Consider the following 18,193-nt stretch of genomic DNA (forward strand, 5'->3'; position numbering starts at 1 on the left):
GAGTAGTCAGAACATATTCTTATTGATTCTCCCTTGAAGGAAACCTTTCTTTTCTCCCTGGCTGCTTTTAAAATTTTCTGTTTCTCTTTGGTTTTGGTGAATTTGATGATAATATGTCTTGGTGTTTTTCTTTTTGGATCAATCTTAAATGGGGTTCGATGAGCATCTTGGATAGCTATCCTTTCGTCTTTCATGATGTCAGGGAAGTTTTCTGTCAGGAGTTCTTCAACTATTTTCTCTGTGTTTTCTGTCCCCCCTCCTTGTTCTGGGACTCCAATCACCCGCAGGTTATCCTTCTTGATAGAGTCCCACATAATTCTTAGGGTTTCTTCATTTTTTTTAATTCTTTTATCTGATTTTTTTTCCAGCTATGTTGGTGTTGATTCCCTGGTCCTCCAGATGTCCCAGTCTGTATTCTAATTGCTCGAGTCTGCTCCTCTGACTTCCTAGTGCGTTGTCTAATTGTGTTATTTTATTGTTAATCTTTTGGATTTCTACATGTTGTCTCTCTATGGATTCTTGCAACTTATTAATTTTTCCAGTATGTTCTTGAATAATCTTTTTGAGTTCTTCAACAGTTTTATCAGTGTGTTCCTTGGCTTTTTCTGCAGTTAGCCTAATTTCATTTGTGATATCATTAAGCATTCTGTAAATTAGTTTTTTATATTCTGTATCTGATAATTCCAAGATTGTACCTTCATTTGGGAAAGGTTTTGATTCTTTTGTTTGGGGGGTTGGAGAAGCTGTCATGGTCTGCTTCTTTAAGTGGTTTGATATGGATTGTTGTCTCCGAGCCATCACTGGGAAACTAGTTTTTCCAGAAAATCTGCTAAAAAAAAAATGCAGTCAGATCCCTATCAGAGTTCTCCCTCTGGCTCAGGCTATTCAGATGTTAATGAAGCCGCCTGCGTCCAGTCCAAATCCCTGCGGGACGGTTCCCCGGCTCGGATGCTGCTCTTTCTGCTCCAAGACCAGTCACTGCCTCCCGGGGACTTCTCCTACCAGCTGCGTCCCACGCCGCCCGTGGAACCGGCTGGTCCCCCTCCCGGGGTTAGTTCAGTGGGGTGGAGCCGCTCTCTGTGCTTGTGCCGTACCTGACTGGTACGCTGGCTCCAGGCTCTGGAAACAATCGCTGCTTCCCCGTATTAGTTCGTTCTCCATCTCTAAATCTGTGTTTGTTGTTCAGGGTTCGTAGATTGTTATGTATGTGATCGATTCACTTGTTTTTCCGTGTCTTTGTTGTAAGAGGGACCCGAGGTAGCGTCTGCCTAGTCCGCCATCTTGGCTCCGCCCCTCAACATATAATTCTTAATCATTTCCCGACACTTCCTCCAGCTCCAATTTTTTCTATCTTTGTAACCAGCATTACTATTGCTCATACAGAAACCTGGGTGCCAATCTTCATGTTCTACTCTGTCTTGCTAATCCCCACTTGACATCCAATCATTGCTGGAGAAGTGAAGATACTTTATTTTTTCTTTACCCATTCCTCTCTTCCTGAAATGCTTTTTTTTTTTTTTTAATTGTAATCAGAGTGATCTTATACAACTTAAAACCCTTTGGGGTCTTCTGAGAGTACTTGGAATAAAGTAACAATAAGTAACATGACATACAAGACATAATATGCCCCCATGTCTCTTTGATGGCTAAGGTGCACCTGGCTTATGCCATTGTATTTTCAGTCTCCTCATATGCATTTGAAAGCTGTACAATGAAAAAGCAAGACAGAAGAAGAATCGATACATTAAAATTGTGGTGTTGGTGAAAAATGCTGAATATACCGTGGACTGCCAGTATAACAAACAAAATTGTTCTTAGGAGAAAAACAATCAGAATGCTCTTTAGAAGTGAGGATAATAAGACTTTGGCTTGCTTACTTTGAACACATCTTCAACGAAGAGCAACTGTTAGAAAGGGGCACCATGGTTGGTATCTTAGTCATCTAGTGCTGGTATAACAGAAATACCACACGTGGATTGCTTTATCAAGCAGAATTTTATTCTCTCACAGTCTAGGAGGCTAGAAATTTGAATTCAGAGCACCAGCTCCAGAGAAAGGCTTTCTTTCTCTGTTGGATTTGGAGGAAAGTCCTTGTCATCAATCTTTCCCCAGTCTAGAAGCTTCTCTGCACAGGAACCTTGGTCCAAAGGACCTGTTCTGCTCCTGGTGCTGCTTTCTTGGTGACATGAGGTCCCCATGTCTCTCTGCTCACTTTTCTTGTTAATATCCCAAAAGGGATTGGTTTAAAACAACCTAATCGTGTAGATTGAATGCTAATCTGGCCTCATTAAGATAGGATTTACAACACATACAAAAATCACATCAGATGACGAAATGGCAAACAATTACTCAAAAATGGGAATCACAGCCTAGCCAAGTTGGCAGATATTTTGGGGTGCACAGTTCAATCCATGACAGTTGGTAGAGTGTAAGCAAAAAAGAGGGAAACGCTTAATGGGATGGATTGACGCATTGTTGCAATAATGGACTCAAACATACCAACAATCATGAAGATGGCACACAACAGGGTAGTATTTCATTCTGTTGTATATAAGGTTGTCCTGAGTTGGAGCCAAATTGACAGCAACTAACAACAGTCTAACTCTAGAGCTTTATCTCATGCCATTCGTCCCCTCCTCTTACTATGCATCAGCTGTCCTGGTCTTCTTTGTGTGTTAAAATGTGTCACGTTTTTCCAAAACTGGACATTCATTCACACGTGTTTTTCTTCTTTCTGGCAGAAACATTCTTGTTCTACTCTCCTTCTAACTCTCCAAATCCCTTATGTATCAACTTAAATGCTACTTAGTCAGGGACATTTTTGTAGTGAATATGAATCAAGCCAAAATAGTGTTGGCTTTTTGTTTTAGCAAGCAGTTAACTTGGCTGAACTTGAAATCCAAATTGCACTCCTCTGGGATGAGCAACAGCTAAGAACATGATCTATTCTTTCAACCTTAGCTGGGCTGCTTCAAGCCTGCTCTGCTCACGCATGCTTTAGGGACTAGTGGGAGAATTTAGCTCACCCTCTGTTGCTCTCTCCCTTCTGGGATTTACCCCCAGTCCCTTTCCAGCTGCTGTGGAATCCCTGAAATCTTTCCTCTGATTCCTCAAGCCGGTGAAAGGCCAGGCTTCTATCAGAGTTTTAGCCCTTTCGATGGTGACTGGAACTTTCCTTGGTAGAAAAGTTGTAAATAGGAGAAGTGTGTTTACTGCTTATCAGTGTCTGCCTGCTTCTCATTGTCTTATAATGCTTTCTTATATGTATGTTTTTTCCCAGTGATTATGACTGTATTGTTTTGTTTTGTTTTGCAGGAGATTTGGTCTGATATGGGCTACCTGCCATTACCAGGAACACAAATTTTATCCAAACAAAAAAGCAATTGAGTGCCTACTGTGTGTCAGACACTCTGCTAAGTGGTAGCAATAGATATAGTCTCTGATCTTATAGGACTTATATTCTTTTGTGGAAAAGAGACCTTAAATAATTCCTCAAATAATCAATTGCAATTGTCAAAGGGATATGAAAGTGAATTTCAAGAGAACATGAGAATATATACCAGGGAAACTTTGCTTTCTCAGTTGAATCAGAGAAGTCTTCTGGAGGAATCAAATGTTAATTAATATTTGAGTGTGCATGGGAGTTAACACACCAAGAAAATCAGTGTCAGGTAAAGGGGAGGAAATATTCCGGGCCAAGGGAGAAATTGGAATAGAATTATTGAAGCAAGAAAGAATCTTTGAAAAAAAAGATCAGTGTGACCAGAATTTAGAGAATGAGGGAAGAATAGACGTTGATATAGAGTTTAAGAGAAATATGCTGTCATGGAATTATTTTATCAGGCGTGGGTGACACAAATGGTTTGTGCTTGACCACTAAACTGAAAGTTAGTGGTTTAAACTCACCTACTGGTATCATGAAAGAAACGGCCAGATGATCTGCTTCCATTAAGACTGCACCCCCGAAACTCTATTCTAATGGTTAATTTTATGTGACAACTTGACTGGGCTGTGAGTCTCAGTGGTTTGGCATTCACTGGAGTGGTTGATGTTCCATAATATAACGTAATCACTTTCTTGGTGTAATCTGATGTGATCAACCAATAAGTTGAAAGGGGTGTCTCCTTGAGAGTGTGGTCTGTACTCTTTTGGTCACCTTACCTATACATCTTCACCATAAGCCTGCAGAAGTCTTTAGCTTACTGTCTGACTGGTAGATTTTGGATTTGCCAACCCCAATAATCTTGATAGCAAGCAGAGGTTTTGATCCTGCCACCTAGCGTATGGATTTGGAATTTTCCAGTCCCTACAATTGCATGAGACTTTTCCTTGAAGTAATTCACATTCTCTGTCTCTCTTTCTCTCTCTGTGTATAAACATACATGCATATATATACATATATATACACACACACATAGCTCACCAGTTTTGCTCCTCTAGAGAACCCAAACTAAGACACCTATGGAGCTGTTCTATTCTGCAGCACATAGGGTCACCATGAATCAGAGTTGGCTCAATGGCAACTAATAACAACATACTTTCACCATAAAAATAACATTTGCATCCATTAATTTTAAACATTTTAATGAAAATATTTATCATAGTATTGAGTGAGGTTTATAACCTCTGTTTTCAATTGTGCCTACAGAGTAAGCATTTTTCCTATCTTTTTTTTTTTAATTAATTTGTAGAAACATTTTGTCAAATGCCTGTTGCCATAGAGTTGATTCTGACTTACAACAACCATATAGGACAGAATAGACCTGTTCATTGGGTTTCCAAGGCTATAATCTTTATGGAAGCAAACTCCCGTATCCTTCCCCTGGTGAGTGGTGGGGGGTTCCCAACTGCAGACCTTTCAGCTAGCAGCTGAGTGATTAACCACTATGTCACTAGGGATCCTTTAGACTGTGGTATTATGAGACTATACCCTGTAGCCTTTTTCAAACATTTTCTAAGGTCGGATTTGACTGTTTCCAAATAAGTAAGTTAAATAATTCTACCATGAACATTTATGTTCAAAAGCCTTTTTTTAAATCTAGAAAGCTAAACTGTATCGCAGACCTTAAGAATTAAGAGAGAAAAGGACTTAACTTGATTTGTAAAATATTTTTAATGAAGAACACTTTTAAACATGGAGTAATTAAAAGAAATGAAGTTTCAAAATGAGTTGTGTCTTAGTCATCTAGTGCTGCTATAACAGAATACCACAAGTGGATGGCTTTAACAAACAGAAGTTTATTCTCTCACAGTCCAGTAAGCTAGGAATCCAAATTCAAGGTGCCATCTCCAAGGGAAGGCTTTCTCTCTCCCTGTCAGCTCTGGTGGAAGGTCCTTGTGATGCAATAGTCCTCCCTTGGTCTGGGAGCATCTCAGCGCAGGAACCTCAGGTCCAAAGGACATGCTTTGCTCCTAGTGCTGCTTTTTCGGTCGTATGAGATCCCCCACTCTCTGCTTGCTTCCCTTTCCTTTTTATCTTTTGAGAAATAAAAGGTGGTGCAGGCCACACCCCAGGAAAACTCCCTTTACGTTGGATCAGGGATGTGACCTGGTAAGGGTGTTAATCCCACCCTAATCCTTTTTAACCACAGACAAAGATTATGATTTATAATACATAGGAAAATCACAAAATGGAGGACAACCACACATGGCCTAAACAAGTTGACACATATTTTGGAGGGACACAATTCAATCCATTACAAGTCGTTTTAAGAAATGCATCATTTATGTAGATTTCTGTGAACTATCTTTGTGGTTGAGTGAAAGAAAGTGTCACTGAAATAAGACAGTTTCCATTGCTATCACCAATCATCCACAATTATTTACAAGGATGAATCCTTTAGGGTGCTACAAGCTGCTTTTGAGCTTTAGGTGTACCAAAACGTGATGGCATTTGTGATTATATTCACATAAATTGCTTGAAAAACCCCCAGTACCTTAATTATTTCACAGCTGCCATATTTTCAAACTCATTTTGAAGATTTTCCAGGAAAAGTACACTTTATGCCTGATTAAGAGAGTGATCCCAAGTGGAAAACCATGGTTTGGCTTTGTTTCTGTTAAACCTGTTCATGAATGAAAACTACAGCTGAGGCTGCTTCTAAAGAGAACATTAGAAACTTAAAGAGACAGTAGGTCTTCAAGTGACCAAACAATTGCTAACAGCACCAACCCATTGTTCCTTTACCTTTTGTTGCATTAAAATAAATTAAGGTGTTTTCCATACAGTCACTCATAACAATTCTTCATCCTCTTTCCACCCAGGCTGTCACCTTTATCTATGTAAGCATAAAACTGGTTTAACAGAGCTTCTGGGCAAATGTATGATAGATCCAATTCTTAGAACTTCCTGTCTGCAGGTCTGTAGGTAATGCTGCAGTCATTTTGGATTAGTGATAAACGGTCATGAAATTGGAAACAGATTCCTCCAGCTTTTCACAAGAATCTGAAAAAACACAAATACGTGCACCCAGAAAGTGTGATTCCAATTCAAACATCATAAAATAATACACAGTGAATGCTTAACTGCATGCAGGGCCACAGGAACATATTAAATGACATTGCCTGATGCCAAAGTCAAGTATGGTTTCAACATTCGAATGTGTAGAAATTTGGAGCAGTCTTAGTTTAAACTTGAACTAATGACACAGCTTTATATTTACCCTTGTGATATTAGGCAAAAAAAAAAAAAAAATGTTTTACTCTCTCTTCACCTTTCTACTTCAAGGTATTTGTTGATAAGTGATGATTTGCCAATTTATTACCCCTGGATGAAATGATTATAAAATTGCAACAATAATAATGTTGAATATTTAAAATGTGCCAGCAAATTTTCAAACATCAACTATTTTAATTTTCATGACCATCCTATGAGGCAGGTGAAATTACTATTATGCCCATTTTACAGTTAAGAGAGCTGATTGTCTAGGTTGGTATGCAGCTAATTTAGGGCCACAGGACCAATAAATGGCAATGGCTGATTTCATCACAGCATATTTGAAGACATAGTACTTTTGATTCCAAAATCCCTGAACTGGACAACCGTATTACACTGAGAATACCAGACTCTTCCTAGTTAGACAACTCAGTTTCCTTCTATGGCAGAAGCCAAAAGAATTGGAGTTCACTTCTGCCTCCAGAATAGAGGTGTTTCAGGCAGGAATGGACTTGTATCAGGTCTCCAAAGGCTCTTGCTGGTATGTGAACCCTGTTGCATTGTTGCCTGCCGTAGACAACACCGTTGTAACCTACAACTCTAAGCTGCCCAACCGATGAAAGCACCAGCGGTCTTAGGAGATTTACAAACAGGGTCGTGGTAGTCTTCAACTTGAGAAGACTGGGTGATTTTTTTTTTTTTTTAATTCATATATCTTAAAGACTGACAACCTGGAAAGTCAACAAATTAATACGCAGACTCTGTAACACTCAACAACATCCAATTTAGTAAGATCTCCTTCTGTGTTACTTGACTCAATCGTCCAAGCATTAAACAGATTCAACTTTAGTTTTTATTTTATATTATTAGCCTCAGCCCAGTGCCATATATTATTAGCGAGGGAAAACATAGAGAAAGGGGCATAGACATCTGGAATATTGTGAGACAGAGCAAGCGAATTTTAAGACTCAGAGGCTCTAAGCACATGCTCAAATTTGGGCAGTAGCCTTTCAATTCACTCTGACTTGACCATTACATAAAACTCTTCAATTATCATCATTAGCTCTTGAGAAATTCTGGTCAATGATTCCTACATTTCCATAACAGAGATAGGAAAAATGATTTATTTGATGCCTCCATGGTCATTATCACAGAATTGCAGTAAGCATCTATTAACGTATGATTGCAGGGGTAAATAGAAATCCACCCCCTAACTTCCCAAGTTCATCTCTCACCTGCTCACAGAGGCTATAAATTATTAAAGTTAATTGCAGAGTCATTCCTGTGATTTAAGGCTTCTTGTCTGGGGTTAAAATTCAAATGCACCTGGGAATGAGATTATACCAATCTTTATAAATCATGATGTGATGAGTTAACCAGATCTTTTCATGAAAATGTGTTTTGATAGGGGAGAGCCTTAAACAGAAACAAAGAATTTGGGCACAAGAGAAGAAAGGAAGGGGGTTAAATCCAAAAGGCTTGGAAAAGGCTTCACAAATTCATCAACAGGGATAAGGTCACTGTATAGAGTCGCAGAAACACCAAGGTCGAGGACTGCAAGGTCTAACCAGAACACCAGCCCTTTACAGCTGCCAATTCATAAACTATGGGAGACAGCAGGTCAGTTAGCAAGACATACAACAAGGTGCACCAAAAATAATGAGTGCTGAAATGGACTTCTAAACAGGATATAAACCCCCAACATAATGAACTGATCTGAGGAGGAAGGAAGGAATCTGAGAAATCATTTATTCTGTGTATCTCATCAAAATTTTTAGAGGGAAGACACTTTGTGAGGCAATAAATCCATGCCCGGAACACAGCGAGTAACAATTCTTCACAAACAAGGACCTCATGTTGCTTTTCTGTTTTTGAGATTTGCTCAGGCAATGACAGATCCGGGTTAGCACGTTAATCACCGCCCCAGATGAAATGACCTAATACTAATAAGTAGCTCCTTTTGTCACAAAAGTCCTGGACCTTGAACCTGAAGTGGATCACATTACAAATACTTTGGAGAGAGAACAATATTTTGTTGATAATAATGATTAAAACAAACAAAAATAGATTGTCTGAATACAGCCAGCTTGAGCATACAGAGGGGGTCATAAATTTGATTTTCCTCATTCAAAAAAAAAAAAATTTTTTTTTAAGGTCATATAAAATTTCAAAATAAAGTTGCACTCAACATAAAAATCTTAACATTTAAGACTTTGTCCTGCAACAGAAAGAGGCAGAACCTAAGAGAGACATGACTGATTGAGCATTGTGCATGGAACTAAATTAAGTCATTGACTTGGGAGAAAACTTTAAGAAAGGTAAAAATATTAATCAGTTTGATTCTCATTTTCATACTTGGAATTGCTGTAGTAGTGCTCACTACAGAGGAAATGGACTAGCCTGATGAATATTGGAGAAAAATAGAGGGAAAGGTGACTCCTGGGTTACTGCTACCAGTAGCAGAGAAATTTTATTTGTATTAGTTCATGTAGCATAGCCAAAGTCTAGCATGATTTTACATCCCAAACTCCTCTGCAATAGATGAATAATTTAAGCAAAACCACCATGCAGATGGCCCGTCTTGCTTTCTGCAGTGTGACATTTGGGGAAACTAAAAGGTGAACAGTCAGAAGACTGGCTTTGTCTAGAAACACACTGCTTAGTCAGTGGAAAAGCTCATGATGACCTTGAAGCAACCGTCCCTAGGGTTAGTAAAATAATGTACTTGAGTAGATGGATCAATAAGCTCTTTCTATAATTTTTATTTATTTTCTTAAAGATATTCTAAACACATGTGCTTCGTACTATTATTAATAACTGATTTTGTTCCTTCATTTGTATAAAATGTGGTTGAGCCAGGATTTTGCCTGTAAAAATACAAATATAAGTGCTGCTTCACAAATACTTCAATGCTCCAGTAATTGCTTTCACGGAAAAAAAAAAAAAAAAAAAGATTCAACAAATAATGAGAAAAAAAATATAAATAAGCATAGTTAAATAATTCTGTATGAAATATGTTTGCTGGGTGTGCATTGAATTTGACTAATTAATTTACCAGTTTTTAAGGTCATTTTGAGCGTTACAGCTTGCTAATTCCTTTCCCAGGTAGTATTGAATTTGGGCCCTTCAGAAAGGTATAAGGCAGGTACCTTTTCAAAGTAAAGGAGTTAATAGTGATACCATTTCAAAATGTGGCACTAGAAAGTGAGCCTTAGGAATTCCAGAAAAACTGGATAAATAGCAGTATGAAAGCTTTAACTTAGGCTATATGACTTTAAATAGTAAAAGTATTTCAAGTTTGGACATGGCCTTACGTGTGTAAAAATCAGTAACAGATGATATTTTCTATGTAGATAATATTTTCCATAATTATTCTAATTTTAAATGATATTAAAGCATAACTTAAATTGACAGAAATATGCGATTTAATGACACGTAAAAAACCAGTTGCTATCGAGTTGATTCCGACACACAATAACCCTATAGGAAAAAGTAGAACTGTCCCATTACGGTTTCCAAGGAGCAGCGGGTGGATTCGAACTGCTGACCTTTTGGTTAGCAGCCATAGCTCTTAACTAGGATTCCAATGAGACATATATACATTTATATATATCGTATGTACACATGCATGTATATATTCTATTACATAAATGTGTGTATATATATTCATCTAGCGTAAAAATGCTGTCGGCCTTAGGAAGCAAAGCTGCATTGTTACAAGCAGCATTCTTTGTGTTTTAGAATTCCTAAACACTGTTCAGTGTATTTTCATTTCAGAGAACAAAGTGCACAAAGGCATCAGACTGTATCATTTTATTTAGAGACCTTAATTTCAAGGTGCACTAATCCTATGGTAATATTTAAAAACAAAGCACTAGTATAGAAAATCCTTGTTTGTAAATTAACCTACCTACAATTGACATCTGAAAATCACTGGATCTAGTTGCCCAAAATGCAAGTTAGAAGTTAGATAAACTTAAGTTCATGGGACAAAGTCCCATGAAGATTCTAATGGGACTAAAGATAGAAGAGAATTCTTCTATAACCTGTGTTTCCATAATCATTTACAATAACTTATTTTGTGCAATGTAAAATGAGAGACTTAGAGCTCCCGCTCTTTATATTAGTATTTTCTGGGAATACAACAAATTTGGAATTGATCTCTCATGAACTACAGTTTTCAGAATGCATCTTTAAGATCCATTCACCTTGGCACATGGAAAAACAAATATATCTAATAAGAAAATCGGCTTGTTAGAAGTGCAGATCAAGTTTTCTCTCAAGGACTCGGGACACTGTCTTATGATTTTACACGTAAAGGAAATCAAAGAAGGAAGCACATGGGACACACTGCTAGATGCACTAATATTTGCTTAACCTTAAAATTGACTTTGGAAAGAACAACTCCCCAGGGAATATGGAACCCTTGAAATAAATGAACCAACATGTTCAGGAAGAAGCTGTGTGACAGGTTTTCCATGGCTTTGACCTTAAAGATAAACACAAGGCCAAAGAGCCCCCTGGTGTTCTTGGAACCCAAAGCTACCCAAGTAGACAAACTTGCTAGATTCACATTAAGAGAGAGTTGTGGATCTTAAATAGAGGCCCTGAAGAGCAAGAAAAGGAGAAATGGGACTTGAACTTTTTGTTACACGAGTATGTTGCTATGAAAGAATGTCCTTTCCCAATTGTAAAAATTTAATCCATCTGTGGGAATCAGAACCATAAAGGAAAGACCTTAAGCATAAAGGAGTTTTAATTTATATTCCTACTCATTTCCTAGGTCTGCTTGGGATTCTAAAACTTGGCAGAAGGTATGGTGTCATCTTGGGGTGGGCTAAAGCGGAGCTTTACACCCTTGATCTCAACCAGCTTTCAAATTACTTTTGTGAGTCTGGGCTCTTAATTAACAAGACTGCCCCTCAGCCTCTGTGGTTTAAAGGGGACAGCAAGGGATTCAGTGTACCAGCCAACAAAGAGAAAGTGGATTATCATAGAGCAGATAGGATTCTTTCTGGACAGATGCTTTTTTCCGTCATTCTGTATGTTTTGGTAAACTGAACATTTAACTTCCTTTGTTTTGAGTTATGCAATCCCTCAGGAGATTTAGCCAGTGAAATTTTAACCCTTTTCCTAAAAAGCAACCTCTTAGCTGACCTCCAACTTTTCCAAATGAAAAAAATATATATAGTTTTCTAAGCCTCTTTGGAAAAGGTTAATTGTGGGTCACTGAAAATGGCAGAGTAACACTGTGCCAGTGAATGCCATGTCATGAACGATTATAGTAGAGCTAAAGGGAAAGCTAATTGATGGCCCAATCAGTGTTTATCAAAAAAAACATCTGTTTTTAATACTTGCTATATGCATTTTCTAGGAGCCCTGGTGGCACAGTGGATAAGAGCTAAGACTAAAGGTCAGCAGTTCGAATCCACCAGCCATTCCTTGGAAACCCTATGGGGCAGTTCTACTCTGTCCTGTAAAGTCACTGTGAATCAGGATCAGCTTGACAACAATGGGTTTTTTGTTGTTGTTTCTTTTTTGGTGTGTGTATTTTCTAACTCAAATTCTATTTCAAAGAGAATGATATACAAGCATTGAATGACATATGAAGCACATTTGTACTGCCAACATTTTTGGAACATACATTGTGAAAATGTATTAATTAAAGCAAACTATCGGAATTCACTTTGTTTAGGAAATTGCACTGGTATTCTGCTTCAGAATGAGTGAGGTTGTTAGATGTAAGTATTTTAAAGAATTTGTAATGTTACCTTATTGCAGTTAAGATTGCAAAACCCTCAACATGACAGTGCCTGTTTATAACTCCCCAAACCATATTATTTAAGCTGAAGCAGCAGAAACCCCATTTTCTTACCCTTAGTAATTGCCATTCATGGTAGCATTACGTGTAAATAGGAAACTCCCAATCTACAGATGATTTCGGGAGGAGGGCAAATAAACCAAGTATTACAATGGGGTAGTTCTACTGCTACAGTTCACAAAGGGGTTTAATGCAGTGAAAGATTAAGAAATCAGTAACTATGCCAGCCTTAGTCTGACAATAAGAACTTTGCTTAGCTGAAGCGTTGACTGAGGTCAGCAAATTACTAGCTAGCAAACAACCTACCCTGTTTTCCTCTTTTCCGCTGACTCTGTACTTTACCAAGCATGATGTCCTTCTCTAGGGACTGATCCTTTCCGATAACATGCCTAAAGTATGGGAGAGGTAGTCTCGCCATCCTTGCTTCTAAAGAACATTCTGGTTGTACTTTTTCCAAGACAAATTTGCTCTTTCTTTTGGCAGTCGATAGTATATTCAATATTCTTCAACAAAACCACAATTCAAAGGCATCAATTCTTAGGTCTTCCTTATTCATCGTCCAGTTTTCACATGCAATGAAGCTATTCAAAACACCATGGCTTGGGCCAGACACACGTTAGTATTCAAGGTGATGTCTTTGTTTTTCAAAACTTTAAAGAGGTCTTTTACAGCTGATTTGCCCAATGCAATGCAGTTTTGATTTCTTCACTGCAGCTTCTGGGGGTGTTGATTGCCGATGCAAATAAAATTAAATCCTTGGCAAACTCAATCTTTCCTCCATTTATCATGGTGTTGCTTTTTGGTCCAGTTGTGAGGATTTTTGTTTTCTTTATGCTGAGGTGTAATCCATACTGAAGGCTGTGGTCTTTGATGTTCCTCAGTAAGTGCTTCAAGTCCTCTTCACTCTCGGCAACCAAGATTGTGTCATCTCTATAAATGCAGCTTGTTAATGAGTCTTCCTCCAACCCTGATTTCCCATGATTCTTCGTATAATCCAGCTTCTCGGATTTTTTGCTAAACAAACAGATTAAATATGTATGGTGAAAGGATACAACCCTGGCAGACACCTTTCCTGATTTTAACCACACAGTATCCTCTTGTTCTGTACCGATGACTGCCTCTTGATCCATGTTCACATTCCTCATGAGCACAATTAAGTGTTCTGGAATTCCCATTCTCCGCAATGTTATCCATAATATGTTATGATCCACACAGTCAAACGCCTTAGGATAGTCAATAAAACACAGGTAAATATCTTTCTGGTATTCTCTGCTTTCAGTCAGGATCTATCTGACATCAGCAGTAATATCCTTGATTCTATGTCCTCTTCTAAACCCAGCTTGAATTTCTGACAGTTCCCTGTCAATATACTGCTACAGCCGCTTTTGAATGATATTCAGCAAAATTTGGCTTGTATGTGATATTAATGACATTGTTCAATAATTTCTGCATTCAGTTGGATCACCGTTTTTGGAAATAGGCATAAATGTGGATCTCTTCCAGTCAGTTGGCCAGGAAGCTGTCTTCCAAATTTCTTCGCACTTCTGGCTCTGTATCCATTTGTTGAAACATCTCAGTTGGTATCCTGTTAATTCTTGGAGCCTTGTTTTTCGTCAGTGCCTTCAGTGCAGCTTAGACTTCTTCCTTCAGTACCATTGGCTCCTGATCATATGTTACCTCCTGAAATGCTTGAACATCGACCAGTTCTTTTTGGTATAGTGATTGGGTATTGCTTTCATCTTCTTTCAATGCTTCCTGCTTAGTTTAATATTTTCCCTTTAGCATCCTTCAGTATTGCAACTGAATTTTTTCCTCAGTTCTTTCAGCTTGAGAAATGCTGAGCATGTTCTTCCCTTTTGGTTTTCTATCTCCAGGTCTTTGCACATGTCATTATAAGGCTTTACTTTGTCTGCTTGAGCCACCCTTTGAAATCTCCTGCTCAACTCTTTTACTTCATCATTTTTTCCTTTTGCTTTAGCTATTTGACATTCAAGAGCAAGTTTCAGAGTCTCTTCTGACATCCATTTAGGTATTTTCTTTCTCTCCTGTCTTTTAATGACCTCTTGCTTTCTTCATGTATGATGTCCTTTATGTCTTTCCGCAACTTTGGCTCTTGTCAATTTGTTCTAATTTTCTTCATTTTTAACTTGAACTTGCATATGGGTAGTTGAGGGTCTGATCTGCAGTTGGCCCTGGCTTTGTTCTGACTGATAATATTGAGCTTTTTGATTGTCTCTTTCCACAGATGTAGATGATTTGGATCCTGTGTATTCCATCTGGTGAGGTCCATATGTATAGTCACTGTTTATGTTGGTGAGAAATAGTATTTGCAATGAAGTCCAACTTTCACATTCCAATCACCAGTAATGATCAGTGCATCCTGATTGCATGTTCAATTAATTTCAGACTGCAGAAGTTGGATAAAAATCTTCAATTTCTTCATCTTTGGCCTCAGCAGTTAGTGCGTGAATTTGAATAATAGTCGTATTAACTATTCTTCCTTGTAGGTGTATGGATATTATCCTATCACTGACAGCCCTGTACTTCAGGATAGATCTTGAAATGTTCTTTTGACAATGAATGCAACACAATTCCTCTTCAAGTTGTCATTCCCAGCATAGTAGACCATATGATTGTCCAATTTGAAATGGCCAATACCAGTCCATTTCAGCTAACTAATGCCTAGGAAATGTATCTTTATGTGTTCCATTTCATTTTTTATGATTTCCAATTTTCCTAGATTCAAACTTTGTACATTCCAGGCTGTGACCATTAATGGATGTTTTCAGCTGTGTCTTCTCATTTTGAGTCATGCTGCATTAACAGATAAAGGTCCCAAAAGCTTGACTCCATCCATGTTATTAAGGTCAACTCTACTTTGAAGAGGCAGCTCTTCCTCATAGCAACACACAAGCCCCCACAGTACAACAAACTGACAGATGCATGGGGGATTGTTTGTGTAGGACTGCATATAACTTATTATATATCAGGTTGATGTGCCATTCCCTACCGTATTTTAGAGAATATAGTATGCCTTATCTGTATAGCACAAGTGTTGGTTTACAATCTCTGCCCAGAAATAGACTAAACTCTATTTTCCATGAAATCAGGAATCTGGTTTCTTTTCCCATAATTGCATTTTTAGCTTTTATCATAGTGCCTGGTACATGTGGGCACTGAAAAAGTAATCGTTTAATGCAGTAATGAACTAAGATGCACAAGTTATACAATTTTGTGTTTCATGTAAATGGTAATCTAATAAATTTTGTCACTTATAAAGATAAGACTTTTTGCTTGCTGAGAGAATTCCCCCCCCAAAAAGGTGTCTTAGCGCCAAACTGCCTGTGTTTGAATCATGGGTTTGACCAGCTAAAAAATCTTGGACAACTTATTTATACCTTCTTTGTATTAAATTACATTAATAATATTAAACATTAGGGCTATTGTGCTTTTAAATGAATTCATAAACATAAGCCTCCTTAACCCAGTGCCTGGCATGTAGTTAATGTTCCATAAATATTAGCTATTACTACTGTTACTGTTAGTATTGTAGTAGTAACAGCGTTAGTATTAATATTATTTTCATGGAATAAAAGTTTGCTTCTTAGATTGGTCTTTTTCAGAGGGGGCCTGAGGGCCATATATTATTAGAAGTTTGCCAAAATAGTTTTTCTTTAAAAAAGTACTGACATATTAATCAAGATTAAAACTTTAATAAAAGACGCAACAGTTTTTACGATGAGTTATCATAAGCAGCCCTATCCTACTTTCCTGGCTTAAGCAATGCTATCCACTACAGCAAGATGAAAAAAGCTTTGGGTAGAAGGCCCAGGTTGAAACTGTTATGGAAGAAACTGACTTTTTGTTATTGAAATTGGAAGTAATATCTGAACACTTTTATTGGCTTCTGTTATTTTACTTTATTTTTTAAAGCCAGCTGATTCTTCTATTTGAGTATAAACATTATCACTAGAAGTCCATTTAAAGAGGAGTACAAGAAGTACTCGTATAACTTTCAAAATATACTTTGACAGTCATTTCCCCAGCTGTGAAAATAGAATTGACTTATTTCCCTGGGTGATAAAAGTAATTTGGAGAGACAAATAAATAAATCATAGACTGTTGGAACTCGAAGGAGGTTTTCACATTCTATTGGGCAGTGATGGCAATTACATGGCACTGTTTCCACAGGTCTCACAAGCCCATACTCAGGACTTTAGTCCATACTGGGTCTTGGGACTGTGCTGCTGAACCCAGATGCATTTGTTCTCAGGGTCTTTCAACAGCCCAGCACCCCCAGACATCCACTACCAATTGATTGAAATCGCTACTCAAGATGACACCTACTTGTCATCCATGTGCCACAGTCAATGTTTTTCTGTTTAAAAATCAAAACAATGGAAGACTGAGAGGGTGTTTGTCTCTTTCCGCATCACACAATTATTTATAGTCACATGTACAGGTTTTCTGACTCTGAATTCAGTATTCTTTCTCTTGCAATACATGGAAAAATAACCACATAGTAAACAAATGAGATTCTTGCAACAAGATTCTAGCAAGACTGTCCTTACACTACTTTGATTCTTTTAAACTCATTTTCCAGGCAACTGAAGTAGTATTATAGACTAGGTAGATGAGTATACTGGGATGGAATGCACTTAGCAGTAGGAGTAACCACAAGTGTGTGAGGAAGTCACTTGTAGACGTGGGAAAGGAATACGTACAGTCAATGATTCAATAGAACACTGACAGATCTTATTATTTTTTAGACTTATTTGAAAATCTGCTTCTGGTGTTTGGTTTTGCTACCTATTCCACATGTAAGGAACATTGTAAAAAAATTCAGAAATGTTTGGAAAGCTTTCACCATACTTGGTCCAAACATAGGCGTTTCATCAATCTGGATTTATTTTCACAGTCTTAATATGAAACAAAGAGCCCTTGTGGTGCATTGGTTAAAGTGCTTGACTGCTAACCAAAAGATTGCCAGTTCGAACCCACCAGCAGCTTTGTGGAAGAAAGATGTGGCAATCTGCTTCCTTAAAGATTTATAGCCTTGGAAACCCTATGGGGCAGTTCCACTCTGTCCTACGGGGTCATTATGAGTCGGAATCAATTCAATGGCAATGGGTTTGGTTTGGAATATGAAACTAGTAGTTTTCAGTTGTTTTTATATGATTTGAAATGTGCACTTAAAAAAGTCCAGTTCAACAAGGTTTTGTTTTAAAGAGTGTTTTAGAAATGTCAAATCAAATTCCAATATTTGCAAATTTCTAAGCATTTAGCAATTTCTTTGAAATTAGTTTTCCTCTATGTGCCAAGTAAGCATATTGTTCAAAACAATTCTTCTAACCCCAGCCAAAAAGCTATATTTTGATGTATATAAGTTTCTCATTTGCTCAGTGGGAGAAATGTCTCATCGTTGCAGGAATGTGAGATCCATTCTCTGAGTCTTTCCAATAGTGTTTCCTGGATTGAGGTATGAGATAATGGTAGCAAAATGCTACCTGTCTTCTGTATATCAGATGGATGATATTATTTTTCAGACCTGTTGTGAACTGCATGCTCACCAAATTGAACAGATTCATCAATGTTCAGATCTGCACAAAATACAACCAAGCTCTTAAAATTCTATGGAAAATTTCTACCAAGATTTGTGTAGATTTGCTGCAGTTGTCTCTTTTCACTTTCAGAACTCCCTTTAGCATCTAATATAC

This window comes from Elephas maximus, chromosome 5, assembly GCF_024166365.1.
Source record: "Elephas maximus indicus isolate mEleMax1 chromosome 5, mEleMax1 primary haplotype, whole genome shotgun sequence".
Classification (NCBI taxonomy): domain Eukaryota; kingdom Metazoa; phylum Chordata; class Mammalia; order Proboscidea; family Elephantidae; genus Elephas; species Elephas maximus.